Genomic DNA, 7,161 nt, shown 5'->3' with positions numbered 1-7,161 from the left:
AGCTTTTAAATATTGAAGCTTTAATACTAACAGATGTACTTCAAAGTTATAGCTCTAGTCACCGATCAATATGAAATATACTGTATAGATGTCTCCTATTTTGTACAATGCTTACATTTTAAATGAAAATTGATTTTAGCATTTTTTTTGTATGATTCTATACATGAGGGTAATGGATGTGTTGGGAATAAACCTGACAAAAAATATGTCAGCAGTAGCATGGGCTGTAAAGAATACATCTTCTTTCCTATCGCATACATTGAAAAAATCATTGACACCTTTCTATATTATTACGCCCTAACCAAAATTTGATTATGGATTTATGCTTCAATATACCGGTAATAGTAATCATTTAACACATTTTCCCAATTTTAGCCAACACTTTATTTTTAACCTCAGATGCTATTCTACCCAAATCCCTCCTAACTTTCAGACTATATTGATACGATTGACTTCATGGAATGTCATTTTCTCCTCTTACTATACACAGCGTGGTCCATCTGTAGGCCCTCAGTCTACATGCAATCCTCAAGGGTTGTTTTTTTTTTTTAAAGCATCTTTATGAAAAACCCAAAGGCCAAATCATTAGCATTACGTAATTTTTATATACTATGGCCTTAAGGCTAACATATGGCTTTGACTAAAATAGTACGCAAGAATTATAAAGACTTGGAGTTACAAGACGCGATGCACATAGTAAAGCCCATGGGGGAAGCACGGTGCTGCATACAGTATTGTAGGTTAGTATTGGCAAAAACTTGGTTTTGTTCATTTTATTACAATAAACATCTTACTGCACGTCTGCAGACTTAGAGGCTGCCATGGTTGTCAGTCATGATATTGTGGATGACTTTATCTGCTCAATCATCTCGCTGAGGTGATTCTTTATGGCAGTGCTTATGAAATTGTTTCCTCCATAGCCATTCATCAGTCTGAGTTGAAGGCTAAGTGTTTAAGACTGAGATTCTATTGCTTACTACAAGCAGTATGATAAGCAGTCAGGGCGTTTGGCTAGAGCTGAGTATATTCCAATCCCTAATATGCTGCTGCCTGAAAACTTTACATTGTGCAGTAGAAAAATAGCACGCTACTTTTAAAAATGTATCAGTGTTCTACCATCTTTATTTTCCAGGAGTGTCTTCAACCCACCTTGTCCTTGCAATCCTACGCGGCCCTTTAAGTCAAGATATTGCTCAGTGTTAACAGTTTCCCCCAAAACTTATAAAATACATATGTACAGTATCTCACAAAAGTAAGTACACCCCTCACATTTTTGTAAATATTTTATTATATCTTTTCATGTGACAACACTGCAGAAATGACACTCTGCTACAATGTAAAGTATTGAGGGTACAGCCTGTATAACAGTGTAAATTTGCTGTCCCCTCCAAATAACTCAACACACAGCCAAGTACACTCTCTGCTTTACATTGTAGCAGTGTTGTCACATGAAAAGATATAATAAAATATTTACAAAAATGAGGGGTGTACTCACTTTTGTAAGATACTGTATGTATTACACATATAGCACTCCCTATTTACTCATGCCCAACAAAATACTCACCAAATAAACTGCTAAAAAAAAGTCCAAAAATGTAGCACAGGGCTATGTATGCTACCTAAAGCTTAAAAAAAAAATACAAAAAAAGGATGAAATGTTTCTATTCTTCCCATAAGAATCAAAAGGCAGCAGTACAGACACCCTCTTTATATTGTAAACTCCATTTTACAATTTGGGAAATCATAACAAGTAACATTTTAGAAATATGGACAGCATAGAACATTTTTTTTCTTAGAAGCCACACACACACACACACACACACACACAGCCAATAATGAGGTTTCTTAGTTTTCTGTCTTTATGTCCTTATGTGAGTCTACTGTGTTAATATTTGTTAGGTCACTTGATAAGTAGCATCACAATGCACCGGCCTTCAACAATTATTTTGTCGGGGCAACCCCAGTAATATATTCAGATCAAGAATATATGTAATTATAGAGACATGCCACAAAAAAAACAGTATCATTCTAAAGGTTATTGTTAAAAAAAAAGAACATTATATATCAGCGCCGTAGACTGTTAGGCTGAAAATGTGCCGTCAAACTAAAAGAGGAAGGTCCTTAGTGTCTTGCAGAGACAAAAGGATTGTGGTGGGACTACATTAGAAGGGGAAAGTCAGTAGGTGGGTGGCATAAGTCACTCAGGGGCATCTACAACAGAAGGAAAGGATATAAAGACTTACGGGACCAGAAACAGGAGATGAAGGTCAGCCTGCCCAGCCCCATCTTACATTACTCTTCTCTTCACAAGCAAGGTATTTGGCTTAAGCCCAGCTCAAGCCAACACTGGATCACCCAGCTGAAGTAACCCCCAAATATTACTTTTAAAGTCAGAAAAACAGAGAGAGATGAACTGAAATGTTCAAAATCATTTCACTCAGACACTGGCGGCCAAGTGTTCTAGATTAAATAACAAATATGTTGAATGGCATCTTCGTAAGTATACATTTACTATAATCAGACCTAATCACTCCCAACTGCCTTTTTGAGGGATGTCTGATGATATACAATTTCAAATCCACTAATACTTCCTATTCCCTACACAGTCTTTCATGGCTGTTATTTCAGCTGTACCTACCAGATTTAAGACAATACGTGTATAGAACGTTAATGAAACATTTCTCCACACGGTAAAAGTCTGGTGTATATTATGTGGTCACGGGAAGAAGTGCTTGATAAATATAGTTAAAAAATGTTCACTAAATAAATAATCTCTCTCAGAGTTTTATCTAAATACTTCCCCTGCTGCAAACAGTTGAACAAAAAGCAATTGAGAAGAAATGTAAAATAATACATTCAAACCAGAGGAACATGTCCAGTGATGTATCCCAGTAAGAAGAGGTTTAATTACACACAAATTTAGAGACACTTTTATATAATTTAGGGCTCTAACAGCCTAGAATCATTGACATCAAAATGAACCATACCTTACTCCCAATAGTTACTGTTATATATTGCCATGCCTCCCAATACTCCTAGTTTTCACAGCAAAAGTTGCTGGCCCACATAGCCACCCCACCAGTACAGGCAGTGGAGAGCATGGGCTGGTTGGAGAGATCCTATGATCTCTCCTGATTGGCCCACTAAGCTTTAGTGGGCCAATCAGGAGAGATCAGAGGATCTCTCTCTCTGGAAGTGTGTGCAGTTGCAGTATAGACCTCCCATGTTGGATAGTGAGGGGGTGACTGGGAGGATAGGCAGGTGACCCATTTCCAGGGCTGATTCTGTCCAGTTCTGGTGCTGCCCCTCGCTGCTTCTTTGTCCACCTGAAAATGGAGTCAACATGGCACCCCCATTTTATTTTTTTAAAATGTGGCATGGTAAGTGATGAAATATGTATGCATTTTGGGAACTTCACAGGGGCAAACCATGGGAGCTCTCCTACTGTTCATTATAGGACGCAGGAAGGGGTTGTGGTTGTAATAAGAGGACAAAGCTAGCCATACATAGGGGCACAATAAGCCTTACCCTCAAAGTGGTGATGAAACACTGCTCCTGTGCCTGGAGATTGAATGCACTCATGCCTGGGAAATCTTCAGGTTTGATTCAGTCTACATGTGAGGAGCTGCTTTCCTGGGTCAGTTTCTTCTTTCTCAGTTTGGATTGACCCTAACTCACCCATAAAGGCTGTCTATATCAGGCTCTGCTCCTACAAATGGCCACTCCATGCATTCACAAAGCTGCTCCTGCAGAAGAGGGAGAATTTACGCTGGGAAGTTCTCGGATATGAAGATCTGATACAGAATTCCCATTAAACATGAGCAAGTTGACCTCTTTGTTCATAGATTTTCAAAAAGCTAAGTCGTCCATTTGGTTCACTATAGTTAGAACTAGAGAGGCAGGAAGGTTTTAAAGGGTTTTATTTCGGTCTATGATCCCTAATTTAGCTTAGGCAGGGAAGAATTGGGTACATAAAATATATATTATACTTGCAATCTGTTTATTGTTTTATTATCCAATTTAACCCTGCTACATCCATTTGGGTAACCTGCCTCTTTTTGAACGGGATCGCTTTCATGTACCTTTTCATACATTGATGGATATGTCTGCTTGTTGCCTACAAGTTTGGAACAAGGACCCACAACATTAATCTGAAGTGTCTATGCCACTCCAATGAAAGTATGAGTGCAACATCAAAGGAATATAAATGCATTATTCGCTAATAATGTATGTTTTTCTTTTTTATTTTCTTTTGGTATACACATTGGAAGAAAAATATTTTTTAAGAATTTCTCAGGTTGTTAACACTAAGTGTGCTGTATCACTCCTTTATTTGTTTTTCATGTACCTACCAGCATTTCAGCAATGAGGATAGTGTCCTAACTGGTTCTGGCCATGCTCAGAATAGGCAAGGAAGACCTATTAATGTGCTGTGCACAGAGAGGGCATCTTGCTTGTCTTGCAAGAGCGCTGGTAAGTTTGTTTTTGGCTCTGACAAAAGAGAAACAGGGAGTTCTAATGTGACTACTATTAATATAAGCAATTCACTATATGTTCTATTTTACAACCTGCAGAATGTAATCAATAATCTTATATATGAGGTACTGTACCTTTACATTTTCTGGACACAATGAGTGATACAAATACTAGGACAGCCCCATCCCAGGCGCATGGCAAATCACAAATCACTGCAAGAGAGCCCTGCACAATCATTCTGGGGTGGCTGGTATTATAGGTGGCTTAAAATAACAGTCCCCTCAATAAGATATTGGGGCCCAGACAATGAGAGAATGGGGCAGACCTGGACTTTATGATGTATGGCTGGCTCTGGCACTTTAAGGCTAGTGGGCGCCGTGGCATAACTGTGGCCAACGGCTGGATATGCATGGCCTCATGCTATGTTTTTCGGCTCACGTGCCGTGCGACCAGGCATATCTAACCACTGGCCACACACTACAGCACCCAATCTGCTGCTGGACTGACAGATCTGGTGAGAATGTGGCTTTGTCGGCCAGCAGCCCACTGGGCACTTGGCCTCTGTGCCAGATAGCTAGCCTGGGCCTGTAAGGAGGAGAGAAAATACTGCCTTGATCTTTGTGTTCTACACCGATGCATTGGACTGTACTCCTACCAAAATCAGTCAGAGATACGCTACTTTATTTTGACTGCATTTATGAGCACAATTTAAAGTTCTCCAATGATTTATGAGGCAAAAAAAGAGTTTTTCCGACTACTCAAGAGAAGCAATAATCATGCAAAATGAAAATAGTAGAATGATTTAAGTGTAGGCTTAATAATAAGATAGGCAGAAGACTGCCCGTGACATGAACTTAGGCTACATAAATCATAAATAGCAATGTTATGCTAAGGCTGGACTGGTTCATATAATCAGATCGAAACAGATAATGTGATCTTAAGTAATGTTAATCTATTTTCCAAATGATGGCAGATCTAATGTGTTTAGAAGCTGTGCTGTACATAGCGAAGTAAAGCAAGTAGTTATATAACGGTTACGTGTTATGGTTTCTATTAAAATACATTTTCGGTTAAGTATATGCATTTAAGATGTATGTGAAATGTGCATTAAATAGCGGTGATATTAAAGCACCACATACTGTGCTAAGCAGAAAGAACCCTACCCCCACCATTGTGAACACCAAAGATAATTATGGAAATCTCATAATACCGTTAAAACAGCCTTTTGTCTAAATATCTAAAAGGACACCACCATCCTATTAAAGTAGCATGGCTGTCTGCTGATAGAAAAGCCACAAACTGAATTTTTGGCACAATCATGAATTCTGTAGTTTATCAGAATATTCAAGAAGAAATCTATTTCTTATTAAACTCTGATAAATAATTAAGTTTCCAATGAGTATTTAAAAAAGCAATGTACAGCAAGAGTAATTGAGCACATGGCCCAATTAAAGAGAATAATTAGGATAAGGTTTTAATTAATTAGATATGCTCACACTCTAAAAGGAAGAGAGTCGGTGTGAGCAACCACAAACAGAATTTTTGGGCACAATCATGTATTCTGTAATTCATCAGAATATTCAACAAGTGGACAGTACAGAAGATGAATAACTAGTGGTCGTGAGGTGCTTTCCTACACTGACGTCACATCTGCTTCTGGATGCAGAAGAAAGCCAAAGGGATGCATTGTCAATGTGCGACTCAAGTGCACCCTTGACGAGAAAGTTACTGCCCTTGAAATTGAACCATTTTATCGGTTGATACAGATTTTTTTAGGGGATATTTTAACAGAGCTTTATACATTTTACATAAAACTCATTTTTCTGAGTTAGCATTGCTCCAGCGTATGAGAGGTCAAAGAGATTTTAATGCTGAGCTATGGTTAGTTCCATCAGGTAACCCACTAGGGATTTTTTAAAGGGCTTCATTGCTCAAAGTTGCAAAAATTCATTTTCTGGTCATAAAGTTCTGCCACCTGAAACCTGTGCTGACTACAGCTTTCCTTCCATAAATTCTTTCTAAAGATAGTATGTACTGTACATATAATTATACACGGTTACATGTGAAATACACTTTGCCAGCTATCGATTTCTGTTATAATAATATGGGGAAAGCCAATTAAGGCTTAACTTTGCATTAGGTCTAATGTCTGTTGGACATCTCTTGTTGGGCAGGCGCAGCCCAAGGCTTAGTACATCAACCACTTTCTCCACCCGAACTATGCTGGGCACAGATTGGAATGATGCGTGACTTTTGCAGAATTATGCTAATGTTTAATTGAGTTGAATTTGTGTGGATACTGTTGGATTGAGCTGGTGGATTCCAAAACCATTAGCCAACTAGGTGTCCACAAGCTCCCCACACACTGGTTTTTGTGCAGCCTCCATCCTCCTGAAAAAACCAAAGGTTTATCTTCTATGTCAGGGGCATCCAGCAGCTGGAGGGCCGCACGTTGGACGCCCCTGTTCTATGTGATGTAATTGTTAACGGGGTTCCTTAATAGTGCCTCTCCTCTTATCCTAAGTTTAACAATCACCCTGGCCCTATAAGTCTTAACATGTAGTACTGTTTCTCAGGTTGAATTATTCAGACTATGATTCAATATATAACATGATAAAGAAAGATTTGATTCCCAGTGTAATGTAAATAATACTTCAAGCATATATACTGTGGCTGCAATTCATA

The sequence above is a fragment of the Spea bombifrons genome, chromosome 5, assembly GCF_027358695.1.
Source record: "Spea bombifrons isolate aSpeBom1 chromosome 5, aSpeBom1.2.pri, whole genome shotgun sequence".
In the NCBI taxonomy this organism is placed as follows: domain Eukaryota; kingdom Metazoa; phylum Chordata; class Amphibia; order Anura; family Pelobatidae; genus Spea; species Spea bombifrons.
This window is presented reverse-complemented; position numbering follows the sequence as displayed.